The sequence below is a fragment of the Heterodontus francisci genome, chromosome 14 (assembly GCF_036365525.1).
Source record: "Heterodontus francisci isolate sHetFra1 chromosome 14, sHetFra1.hap1, whole genome shotgun sequence".
Lineage (NCBI taxonomy): Eukaryota > Metazoa > Chordata > Chondrichthyes > Heterodontiformes > Heterodontidae > Heterodontus > Heterodontus francisci.
This window is the reverse complement of record NC_090384.1, coordinates 31,601,125-31,615,205: the sequence shown is the minus strand read 5'-3', so window position 1 is coordinate 31,615,205 and position 14,081 is coordinate 31,601,125.

Genomic DNA, 14,081 nt, shown 5'->3' with positions numbered 1-14,081 from the left:
AAACTGGTGGAGATGCTGGAACAAGAGTCTCAGACATCCATACATTGATAACTTATGCACTGGGCAGTTGGACGGGAAAAAAATGTCTGAGAAATCCATACATTGATAACTTACATACTGGGAGCGGAACAGGAACAGGTATCTCAGCGATCCATACATTGATAACTTACATACTAGGGAAGGACACAAATAAGAGTCAGAGAGATCCATTAATTAATAATGTATACACTAGGGGAGGGACAGGATGAAGTGTCTGAGAAATTCACACACAAATAACTGACATACTGGGGAGGGACTAGAACAAGTGTCTGAGAGATCCATATATTAATAACTTAGAAATTGGGGAGGGACAGGATCAAGTGTCAGAGAGATCTATACATTAATAACTTATGTATGTGGGGTGGAACAGGAACAAAAATCTCAGAGATCCATAAATTGATAGTTTACATACTGTGGAGGGACAGGAATCAGTGTCTGAAAGAGGCATAAATTAATAACCTATACAATGGGGAGAGACAAGAAGGAGTGTCTGAGAAATCCATACATTAATAACTTATACAATGGGGATGGGACAGGAACAAGAGTCTGAGAGATCCATACACTAATAACATATACACTGGGAGAGGGACTAGAACAAGTGTCTGAGAGATCCATACATGAATAACGTATACACTGAGGGAGGGACAAGAAGGAGTGTCTGAGAAATCCATACATTAATAACTTATACAGTGGGGAAGGGACAGGAACATGTGTCTGAGAGATCCATACATTAATAAATTATACAATGGGGAAAGGACAGGAACAAGTGTCTGAGAGATCCATACATTAATAACTTATACAATGGGGAGGGACAGAAACAAGTGTCTGCGAGATCCATACATTAATAACTTATACAGTGGGGAAGAGACAGGAACAAGTGTCTGAGAGATCCATACATTAATAACTTATACAATGGGGAAAGGACAGGAACAAGTGTCTGAGAAATTCATACATTAATAACTTATACAGTGGGGAAGGGACAGGAACAAGTGTCTGAGAGATCCATACATTAATAACATATACAATGGGGAAGGGACAGGAACAGGTGTCTGAGAGATCCATACATTAATAACAGATACACCAGGAGAGGGACAGGAACAAGTGTCTGAAAGATCCATACATTAATAAATTATACTTTGGGGAAGGGACAGGAACAAGTGTCTGAGAGATCCATACATTAATAACTTATACACTGGGGGAGGGACAAGAAACAGTGTCTCGGAGATCCATGCAGTAATAATATATACACTGGGAGAGGGATAGGAACAAGTGTCTGCGAGATGACCACATTAAGAAGTTACATACTAGGTGTGGGACAGGAACAACTATCTCAGAGATTCATACAATGATAATTACATACTATGGAGGGACAGGAACAAGCGTCTGAGAGAACCATACATTACTAACTTATACACTGTGGGAGGGACAGGAAAAGTGTCTGACAGATCTATACATTCATAATATATATACTGGGGTGGAAAAAGAACAAGTGTCTGAGAGAGCCATGCATTGATAACTTACATATTACGCAGGGACAAGAATAGGTGTCTGAGAGAGATGCACATTAATAACTTATACGCTTATGGAGGGACAGGAACAAGTGTCAGAGAGCCATACATTGATAATGTACATACTACAGAGGGACAGGAATAAGTATCTTTCAGAGCCATGCATTAATAACTTATTCACTGGGGATGGGACAGGAACAACTATCAGTCAGAGGCATACATTAATAACTTTTAGACTGGAAGAGGGGCAGGTACAAGTGTAGAGAGAGCTATACATTAATAATTTATACACTGGGGAGGGACAGGAAGAAGTATCTGAGAGATCCCATACATTAATAATTTATACACTGGGGAGGGACAGGAAGAGGTATCTGAGAGATCCCATACATTAATAATTTATACAGTGGGGAGGGCCAGGAACAAGAATCTCAGAGATCTATATATTGATAACTTACCTACTATGGAGGGACAGGAATAGGTGTCTGAGATACTCACGCATTAATAACGCATATACAGGGGGAGGAACAGGCCAAGTGGCTGAGATATCTATACATTAATATCATACACTGAGGGAGGAACAGGAACAAGTGTCTGAGAGATCTATACATTAATAACTTAGACACTGGGGGTGTGAAGGGAAAATTATCTCAGGGATGCATACATTGATAACTTATACACTAGGGTAGGGACAGGAAGAAGTGTCAGAGAGATATATACATTAATAACCTACATACTGGAGCAGGGACTATAACAAGTGTCTGAGAGAACCATACATTAATAACTTATATACTGGGGGTGGGACAGGAGCTAGTGTTTGAGAGATCTACACATTCATAACGTATACACTGGGCGTGGAACAAGAACATGTGTCTGAGAGATCGATACATTAATAACGTATACGCTGGGTGAGGGACAGGAAAAGTGTCTGAGCGATCCATACATTAATAACTTATCCACTGGGAGAAGCCACATGTCAAGGTTTATGGAGGTCAGGAAGTTGACTTTCTGTTTTGAGGTTTGGATTGTTTTCAGTTCAGTTGGGGTGTGAACTGCTTTGAAGACAGTTGGTGTTTTGTCTACCAAAGAAAAAGAAACCCCAGCTCATTTTTCCTGCACCTCTCTAAGAGACCCTGAGAAGTCCATTGTGTCAGCTCCTCTTTCCTCCTGTCTTTGGAAACTCCCTGCAATTCAAGTATTTGCTGGCTGAAACCCCTGATGCCACATTTCTCCCGGAAAAACCTTCCAGATTAATTTGCGATGCTGCATGAACAGAACTGCTCCAGAAATGATCCCAGTGACCTGTCACCATATACCCGGATTCCAGACCAAAAGTGACCACTGACATCCTTTCATATCTTGTGTTTTTTCTCTAAGGATTAGCAAGTATTTGGCCAAAGTATTCTTTTTTGTCTTTTTTTTGTAACAGACCTCTGCAGAGACAATTTATTATAATAAACTGATAATTTTGTTGTTTATTAAAGAAACCTGGTTGGTGTAGTTTATTCTGGGTTAAAGAGTAGATGTGCATTTGTAAGTGTGGTAATAATTGAAAAGAGGAAAAGAAAAAACAGATTTCTTGTCCATTGGAGTAAAGTTTACACTACCGGAATGACTTTGTCAGTTGCTACAACCTTTCCGGAGAAGGAGGACATATCACTGAGTGATTTGAGAAACTTAACCGAGGTTAGGCTAAAAGCTATGGCAGCAAAATTCGAGTTAGAGTTAAAACCAAGATCCAAGAAAGCAGACATAATTGAAGTAATAGCACAGCATTTGAAATTCGAAGAAAAAGAAGGCGATTCTGTTGGTAGTTCAGTTGAATTAGCTAGGATTCAGTTGCAGTTGGAAATGAAAAACTTAAGCTTGAAAGAGAATTGACAATGAAGAAGCTTGAACTTGAGGAAAAGAAAAGAGAAAGAAAGGAGTTCGAATTAAAAATGCTGGAAATAAGACAAGAGCGGCCTTGATTCTAGGGAAAATTCTGGTGAGGATAGATCTGACTCCAGCCCAGGACCCAGTGGAGAGCTGTTTAAATTTGTGCAAGGTCTCCTGAAGTTTGAAGAAAGGGATGCAGATCATTTTTCATTTCTTTTGAAATGATAACCAGACAGAAGAAGTGGCCGAAGGAAAGCCGGACACTGCTTATGCAAAGCAGGTTGATGGACAAAGCTCACGAAGTTCATGCCATGCTTTCTGAGGAGTCTTCTGCAGATTATGAGATGGCAAAAAAGGCTATTCTCGCTGCTTATGAGTTGGTCTCGGAAGCATACGGGCAGAAATTTCGGAACCTCTGGACACAGCCTGCGCAGACTAATATAGAATTTGAGAGGGTAAAGCAAATTAATTTTGATCATTGGATGTGGGCAATAAAGGTAGAGGCCACGTATGAGACCCTTAGGGAAATAATTCTCCTGGAAGAATTTAAAAATTCACTCCCTCTGTTAGTAAGAACCCACATAGAGAATCAGAAGGTTTCAACAGCCAGACAGGCAGCTGAGATTGCTAATGATTATGAGCTTGTTTATAAGCCCAAACCCTTTGTCTGTCACCCCCATAAACCCAAGAAGGAAAGAAGGTGGGAGGGTGAAAGGAAGGTAAGTGGCCGGGACAAGAAGGGACTGCTGTGAAGGCCCTGGGATCTCCTCCTCAGGCCAGAAGGGAGGATGCTGAGGGTGGAAGTGAGGTCCGAAAGCCTAACTGTTGCCATTGTTACAAGGTGGGACACCTTAGTACAGAAGGCTGGAAGTTGCGGGGTAAACCTATGAGACATATTGGGGTGCACAAGGCCAATGTAGAGAAAGGGGCCCTGACTGAGAGTATGACAGATCAGACTGTAGCTCTGACTGCAGCTGTAAGGCCAAGCACAAAAACTGCTGTGAGTGCGGGGGAAGTGAATAAGATACCTGAGAGTTATAGGGAATTCTTGTCAAAAGGAAAAGTAACTCCTTATCCCTCAAGAGAGGCAGGTAAATCTGTAGTTATACTAAGGGATACAGGAACCACCCAAACTCTTTTGCTGGTGAAAGTGTTACAACCAGGTGAGAAAGGTGTCTAGGGGTCTTTTACTGTCTTCACCTGGTCTTATTGTAACAGGGTCTAATTTTTAACACACTGTGTTTTGAGCTTCCCCATTGTGAATCCTTGTTCACAGCTTTCCAATTATAAGGCAAAGAAATGAGCATAAACAGGCTTCCTTAGGTTTAAAGAAAGAAAGTGAAATTTATTAAACCTTAAACTTAAACTCTAATATGTTTAATGCTTACATATATATGATGTGCCCATGCTAGCATGCACATGCAATACACACATGCAAATAGGGACTGAAGAGAGCAGAAGAAAAATAAAATGGAGAGGTTTGAGGCAGTCTCTAAAGGGGGTTTCTTGCTACTGTTTCTGTGTTTCCAGCTTGCTGTAGAGTCCTTGATTGTAGACAGCTCATATTTTTTGTTGGGGCCCAGTATTCTTCTTAAATCTTGTTCACTGTAGGAGACTTTTCTCTCTTAGTGTTCATATGTCTTCAATGGTTTCCGATGCTGGTGTGAGCGAGATGAGAGCAGACAGGAAAAGAGGTGCTCTCAGCCCAGGAGAAGAGTGCTTTCTGATTTCAAACATTGTTTTCTCCAATTTAAAACTCGCAGTTCAAACCTCTGCAGCAGCCAGTTAGTCACGTGACTAAAACTGGGCTGACCACTTCTTCTGTGCATTGGGGAAGCAACGACTGGGTCCCCATTGTTCCAACACTCTCTGTTACTGTGCAAATGTCTTTCCAGTCAGGGGCTTGCAATTTTAAGTTTTAATGTTCATGTGGCAAAATAATGTGTGCCTCAGTCTTGGCAGGTGGGGGGGTTTGCCTGACAAAAGGCATAACTTTTCCACCAGAGAGCACAAGGAATGCCAAGGTTTTAGTGAATGGTATCAGTGGGGAGTATATACCTGTACCTTTGTATTGGGTGTACCTGGAGTGTAACCTAATATCTGGAACAGTAACTGTAGGAGTTGTCCATAGTTTTCCTATAGATGGAGTTGACTTACTCCTGGGGAATGATTTGGCCTGAGCGAAGGTAGTAGCTTCTCCAGTAGTCATGGAAAAACCAAGTTAAGTTAAAGTGACAGAACAGTTGCAGGAAAAGATTCCAGGAATTTTTCCTTCCAGTGTAGTGGCCTGAGCAGTAGCTAAACAAGTTCCATTGTCAGAGGTAAGATTGGCACCACAGATAGCCGAGCATCTGAAAGTTTTTTTGGAGGATTTGGATAATCCAAAGTAAATGTTTAATAAATTTTCTTTGATCAAGGCTCAGCAAGCCAATCCAGAGTTAATAAAGTGGCACAATCAGCTCTAACTGAAGCTGAGGCAAAGGGAGTTCCAGAAGGCTACTATATTAAAAAGGGGATTCTGATGAGGAAGTGGAAGCCTCCTCACAGACCTGTGGACGAAGCCTAGATGGTTGTTCACCAGATAACGGTACCGCACAAGTATTGTTGGGAAATATTAGGGATAGCACATTAAATTCTTATAGAGGGACATGTGGGGATCCAGAAGAACCAATCACGAATAAGTCGACATTTTTACTGGCCAGGTCGTTCCAAGGACGTGGTGCAGTTTTGTACAACATGCCATACGTGCCAGATTGTGGGAAAATCACAACCTGCCATAAAACCGGCACCACGAATTCCCATACCAGTTTTTGGGGAACCATTTAGTAGGTTGTTGGTAGACTGTGTAGGACCTTTACCGAAAACAAAAGCAGAACACCAATATATACTCACTATCATGGATTTGGCTATGCAATTCCCAGAGACCATTCCCTTGAGAACAATTTCTGCTAAGATAGTGGGAGAGAAGTTAACCCAGTTCTTCCCTTGATATGGATTACCGATAGAGATTCAGTCGGATCAAGGTTCCAAACTTATGTCTAAAATTTTTCAGGAAGTTATGGGTAATGTGGGTATAACACTGTTAAAATCTTCAGCATACCACCCACAGACACAAGGGGCTTTAGAACGGTACCTTCAGACCCTGCAAACGATGATCAGGGCACACTGTCATGAATATCCCAATGATTGGGAGAAAGGGCTAGAATTTCTTTTGCTTGCCACAAGGGATTCACGTAATGAATCTACCGATTTTAGTCCTTTTGAATTAGTTTATGGACATGAGATAAGAGGTCCTCTAAAACTACTGAAAGATAAGTTTTTAGAATAGATGGGCAAATCTTTTGTGTTATATTATGATTCCGTGTTCTGGGAGCTGCTCACGAGAACCTGCAAAGTGGCTCAGGAACACCTGGAAGTTTCCCAACAACCATGAAGAAATGGGCAGACAAACCTGTCAAGACCTGAACATTTCAACCAGGGGATGAGGTGTTCGTCTTACTGCCTTTACAGGGTGAACCACTGGAAGCACGGTTCAATGGCCCATGTAGAGTAGTCAAAAGAATTGGTAAAATAAATTATTTGATTGACACCCCAGATCGCGTCATATCAATCTGTTGAAACAATATAATTGCTAGGAGGAGGAAAAGCAAGCACAGGTATGTCAGGTAGTAGGGACAGTCAAGGATGAAAGGAAGAGTGAGGATGAGGCAGGAGGAAGCCTAGACAATTCTCAAATTGAACCTCCTACTATCCGGTTAGCTAATATTGAATTGTGAGGGAGATTAGACACTATGCTTTCATATTTAAATGCAGAGCAATGAGAAGCCCTAACAAGGCTACTCACAGCATTTAAAAGAGTCTGTAGGGAGAAGTCAGAATGTAGAACCTTAGACATACATGATATGGATGTAGGGGAATCCTTTCCTATAAAACAGCATCCTTGTCGCTTAAGTCCAGAGAAACAGGCTCAGGTGAAAGTAGAAATCTAATACATGTTTGAAAACCACCTAATTAAACCCAGTCAAAGCAACTGAAGTTCCCCAGTCATGTTAAGGCCTAAACCCTAATGATGGTTCAGCTAGATTCTTCATAGACTACAGAAAGGTTAATGCAGTAACAAAGGCAGAATCCTAACCAATACCTTGCTTGGTAGACAGTATTGACAGAGATGGCAGTGCCATGTTTATTACCAAAGTAGATTTGTTAAAGGGATACTGGCAGGTTCTTTTAACACCCCAAGCAAAAGAAATATCGGCCTTTGTCACACCAGACATTCTTTTCCAATGCCAAGTGATGCCATTTGAGCTAAAAAATGCTCCAGCCACATTTCAGAGACTAATGAACCAAGTCGTAGCCAGTGTTCCTAACTGTGTGGTATACTTTGATGATGTGCTGGTAGACAGTGACACTTGGAAGGACCACTTGGAACAACTAGAAGCTCTGTTCAGAAAATTACAATTGGCTGATTTGGTGATAAACCTTGCCAAAAGTGAACTGGTAAAAGCATGGGTAGCCTACCTCGGGCATATAGTAGGGCAAGGACAAGTGTTGCCAAGAATAGTGAAAGTACAAGCATTGGTGGAGTTCCCTACCCCTAAGACTAAGCGAGAAATCATGAGGTTTTTGGGGATGTGTGGTTTCTACCGAAAGTTTGTACCAAATTTTAGTACTATAGCTGCTCCACTGATGGATTTGCTTCAAGAAAAGAAAGGCAAGGCCGTGTGGTCAGGGGAGTACCAAATATCTTTTGAGAGGCTGAAAGCCAATTTAATTAATGAACCAGTGTTGGCTGCTCCAAATTTCACTAAGCCCTTCAAGGTAGCAATTGACGCGAGTGGGTCAGTACAGTCCTGTTACATGATGATCAATCAGACATAGAAGTCCAGTGGAATACTTTTCCAAAAGCTAAATCAACACCAAAAAAGGTATTCAACAGTGGAAAAAGGAACCCTGGGCTTATTACTAGCTCTTAAGTATTTTGAGGTCTTTGTCCACCATGACTACAGAGAGACACTGGTATGTACTTATCATAACCCCTTAGCTTTTGTGGAAAATTCAAAAACCAGAATGCCAGACTATTCCAATGGAGTTTACTAATGCAACCTTATCACTTAAAGATTATCCACATTGCAGGAAAAATAATGCAATTGTGAATGCTTTGTCTAGGATTTAACTTGGCTTTGAGTTATCTGAGTGCAAAGATGGTACAAAGCACAACAGTTTTAGCTGCAGGTAAAGGGTGAATAAGTATGAGTGTGAACATGTGTTTTAATATTTTTTAATCTTCTGTTATTTTCATACTTTGTAATGAAACACATTTAAAAATGGTGTTTCATTCCTCCAAGGATGGAGGTGTTATGAGAGTGCTTCTATTTTAAAAAAATATATTTATTTTTAAGGACTCACGTTTAAATTATGGAAATGGATTCATTTGGAAACCTGTTTTTTCACTGAGGTCATTGAAAGGACTCTTGACTGAAAACACTTACTGGAAGAATCAAGGAGTGCTAAAAACAACCTCACCGGGAGATCACCTGTCTTAAGATAAACAACAGGAACCTTGGACGAAGGGGAGATATTTACAGAGAAACCACATGTCAAGTTTAATGGAGGTGAGAAGGTTGACTTTCTGTTTGGTTTTTGGATTGTTTTCAGTTCAGTTGGGATGTGAACTGTTTTGAAGAGAGTTGGTGTTTTGCCTGCCAAGGAAAAAGAAACCCCGGCTCATTTTGCCTGCACCTCTATATGAGACCCTGAGAAGTCCAGTGTGTCAGCTCCTCTTTCCTCCTGTCTATGAAAACACCCAACAATTCAAGTATGTGTTGGCTGAAACCCCTGATGCCACATTTCTCCTGGAAAACCTGCTAGATTAATTCTCACCACTGCCTGAAAAGAACTGCTCCAGAAAAGGTCCCAGTGACCTGTCAGCGTATACCCGAATGCCAGTCCAAAAGGGACAACTGACAGTGCACTCCTCCCACCTCGGTAGTAACAATATACTGGAGGAGGTGCAGGAACAAATGTCTGGGAGATCCATACATTGTTAACTTATATACTCGGGTGAAGTTGTTAATATAGAAAGAGAGCACTGGAAAGATGTATCAGACGTTTAGTTGCTTGACCTGCGGAGGTATCAAATGGTTTGTGGGTGTGTCTTGTCTGTATATTTTGTGGAGCTGTGCTCAGTGACACTCATGGCCAGTCTGCTGGCTGGTGTTGGGGCTCATGGACCTCACCTCAGTCCCATCGTCTCCTTGTGTTTCTCTCTCGTTGTCAATCCATTCTGATGCAAACTTAGAGAATTTCACACATTGCAGATACCACTGTCCATTTATGATAGAGTTGAAGATTTTTAGTTTTAGTTTAGAGATACAGCACTGAAACAGGCCCTTCGGCCCACCGAGTCTGTGCCGACCATCAACCACCCATTTATACTAATCCTACACTACTTCCATATCCCTACCACATCCCCACCTGTCCCTATATTTCCCTACCACCTACCTATACTAGTGGCAATTTATAATGGCCAATTAACCTATCAACCAGCAAGTCTTTGGCATGTGGGAGGAAACCGGAGCACCCAGAGGAAACCCATGCAGACACAGGGAGAACTTGCAAACTCCACACAGGTAGTACCCAGAATTGAACCCGGGTCGCTGGAGCTGTGAGGCTGCGGTGCTAACCACTGCGCCACTGTGCCGCCTCGCTCAAAATACAACCGTCCATCCATAAATATAAATGTATGTATATTATAATTTACACCAATCTAGTTTCTAACTTTGTGTGCTTTGCGGATTCTTGGGATTTATTTGTGTTTAATTGGTTCTGATGATAATGTTGTTGACCTGAAATGTTAACTGTTTCTCTCTTCATTGACCTGCTGAGTATTTCCAGCACTTTTTGTTTTTATTGGAGATTTCCAGCATCTGCAGTATTTTGCTTTTGAGTTTAATCTACAATACTTTCTTCTGGATGGTAATATAACCAGTGAAAATGAGTCAGGCACAAACTCTCATGACCAGCTTCAAAACAAGCAGCCCAGGAAGGGTTAAATGATCTGTCGAACAAGGGACAGCAGTAGCTTTTGGGGGAACGCGTATATGAAGTTATTCCTACATTACATCAGTCACTACACTTTACAAAGTACTTCATTGGCTGTGAAGACCATCGGAAGGTGCGGGGATTATTGTGTGAGGCCCGACATAAATGCAAGATTTTGTTTTTTGAACTGCTCCCTTCTATTCGGTAGCCCTCAGTAGAGAATTTGTGACATAATTCCAGTTAGATTCTCGAAATCCAAGCCTTCACAAGTTAAATACATCCAATCCCTGAGAGTTAATTGGTGCTTGTTCGCTCAGACATTATAGAGTCATGGGCCGGAATTTTACCTTGGATGACCTCGAGGCGGCCGAGCCGCTAAATGGCGGGTGATGACGTTGGCTCGGGTCCTTGATGTCATGACACCCAATCCCCATCTTACGCAGGTTGGACGGCGGGCGAGATGGAGGCACCGTTCGCCATCCGATTTACAACAATTAAGGGCCAATTGAGCTACTTTAAAATCCAATTCACAGTCATTTTACTGTCGGCTATTTTACGTTTGGCAAACGAGTCGAAGGCAGAGTCAGGAATCCGGCATCTTTAAAAGAGCGGCAATCAGTGTATCTGCGAAGGAGCTGGAGGTATTGGATTTTTCATTAATCTCTGTTAGATTTGTGTGTTGTTTGTAAGGTCAGGGCTGATATTACTGGCTCTCCAGGGTTCACCTGAATGAGTTAAACTTCTGGTAGGGCCACAGCATCAGTGTAGGGGAGGGGACTTGCGAGCGCCTGTCCTTGCAGCCGACAGCAAATAGCTGCTCTCATAACATCTTTGGGACACTGCAGCCAGCGGCATTGTCCACTCTGGAGGCGGCTCCTCTAGCGAGGAAGAGAACAACACAAGGAGGGACGGGGGTCAAATGGTCAGTGGAATCAGTGACCTGATGGCCAACTGTAGCCTGGTAATGGGGGAGGGGCAGAAAGTCACAGACTGCGCCGGGAGCAACCACCTGTGAGGAGACAAATCTACCCAGCAGGCAGGGTCTGCCGGCCGTAGTTGAGCTTTCTGCAGAAGTCGAAGTGCCTGTGCTTTAGAAGACTGCGCCTGTCCTGAGAGACTGTCACATCTCTGTGTGAGATGTTGGCAGCGGAGGTTGCTTCCAACTGCGTGGGTGGCCATCCAATGCCAGTCACACTGAAGGTCACAGTCACTCTGAACTTCTACGCATCAGGCTCCTTCCAGGCTTCCACAGGAGACATGTGTGGAGTCTCACAGTCATCAATGCATCACTGCGTTAAAGTGGTAACTGGTGCCATATTCAGGCGTGTCAACCGGTTCACTGAGTTCCAACAGATTCCGCCAGTCAGGCCAAGACAGCCAGAGGCTTCAGCGCCATCGCTGGGTTCCCCATGGTCCAAGGTGTGATTGACTGCACACATGTGTCCATTAGAGCACCTACAGGTCAGTAACGGGCCTTCATTAATCGAAAGGGGTTTCACTCAATGAATGTGCAACTTGCCTGTGACCAGCGTAAGAGTATGTTGCAAGTGTGTGCTCATTATCCAGGAAGCAGTCACGATGCATTCATTCTCTGGAACTCCCAGGTTCCAGCACTATTCAGCACCCCCCAAGAACCTGCAAGGATGGATACTTGGTGACAGGGGTTACCTGCTGAAGACATGGCTGATGACACCGGTGAGGAACCCACGGAATGAAGCAGAGAAACGGTACAATGTGAGCCATGTGACCACCAGAGTCACCATTGAGCAGACCATAGGTCTTCTGCAGATGAGATTTAGGTGCCTAGATAGCTCAGGTGGTGCCCTGCAGTACTCGCCAGCAAGGGTATCTCGCATTGCTGTCATCTGCTGTGCCTTACCTAACGTGATGCTGCAGAGGGGGGGAGGCCCTGGGAGGATGAGGACATTGTTCAGTACGAGGCATCCTCAGATGATAATGATGAAAGGGTTGAGGAGGAGGAGGAGGGGACGCAGCCACCTGAATGCTGTAGGGAGGGAGCTGGAGGTTTGCAGGAGTTGAGTGCAAGGGAGGCCCAGGAGGCTCTGATACTCAGGTGTTTCTCCTGAATGGAGGCTCATCACTCAGCAACTGACATGTCAGTCTGAAATGAGGCATTCACATCAGCTGGAGGTGCTAAAGCACTCACCTGCAGGAGGAAATCTCAGCTGCTACGGCCCACCTTTCCCAAAAACACCACAAGGCCTAAATGTGTCACCTCCCCAAGTCTCCATCTCATGCAGGACAACAAGATCACCTAAAACATCATCAATGACTTGAGACAGATGAGGTATAACAACAAATAAATAATTTCAGATCTCACCAGTGACCCCTCGTGCAGTTATTGTGATCTCTTGAAACGTTTGCGAGTGCTCACGTGTGTGGACCATCCCTCGCCGCCAGCCATGGCAGAGGCAGGTGACTGTTCAGGATGCCCCATGGCTTGGGATGACCTTGTCCTCTGCCTGCCGGAGGCCATGAGGGCCCCAGCATGTTGAGGTGACCCTGTGCAGTCTCAGGACCACCCTCTGTCACCCTGGGATTCTGAGGTGCTGATGTCACTGGCAGAGGGGACAAAGAGCTGCTGTACCCATCAGGAGTGCCCTGGGAGGAGGCCCCAGATGCATTCTGCTACCGCTCCTGTGCCCTCGCGAGGCTCAGTTGGGCCTCCCTGCTGATCTCAGAGGGATGAGCAGCTTCTGGATGTCGCAGGAGCCTCATCAACAGCTTGTTGAGGCATTGGTCCATGGAGCTCACTTTCTCTGAGAGGTTCTGCAGGGCCTACAGGATCAGGCCCTGCACAGCAGCTGACAATCTGTCAATGGAGGAAGCCAGTCGTTCAGATGTCAGTGACTGTGCAGCACTCATGGCCTGCTTGGAGATCTCCAAAGTCCGAGCCAGAGCAAGCATCGTCTCTGGTAACTTCACCAGATCTCCACACACCTCACACTGCACCTGCAGCATCTCCTGCCGAATGGATGTCCTCAGAGGCTCATCATCAGCATGGGGCTCAGCACTGGCCTGGCCTCCCACAGTCCTCCAAGTGTCAGAGGCATCAGCTGATACTGTCTCTGGCAGCTGGTCCGGCAATTGTGCAGTGCTGGCACCAGGTTGTGACCATGAATCCAAGGACACTAACAGCCCAACTGAGGTGACAGTTTCTGACCTGGTACTTGGTGCGGGCAAAGACTGTGTCGCTGCACCCTCTGAGGTCCCCTTCTCCTCCTCAGAGGAGGACGGTTGTGCCCCGGTGACGCTGCCTGGCTGCTGCTGTGTTTCACCTGCAGGGGAAAACAGAATGGTCAGGTATGATCAGCACTCCTGACTGAAGGACATGTCATTGACTGCAGTGTAGCCACATGTGTGTGACTTTGACCTCGCAAGGAACCTTCATTGCTTGAGTCAACCTGCCCCGCCCACTCCCCCCTCAACCACACTCTGGGGAACTCACCCTCCTGCCAGGTGCTCCGGCCTCACCATCGGCTACTAAGCTTCCTCCGTCCTGCCCTGCAAGCAGCAATGCCTCCTCCTCCAGTCTGGTGAGAAAGGCGAGGTTGGCCACACCGCCACCAGTCCAGCCCCTCTCTCGGACATTCTGTG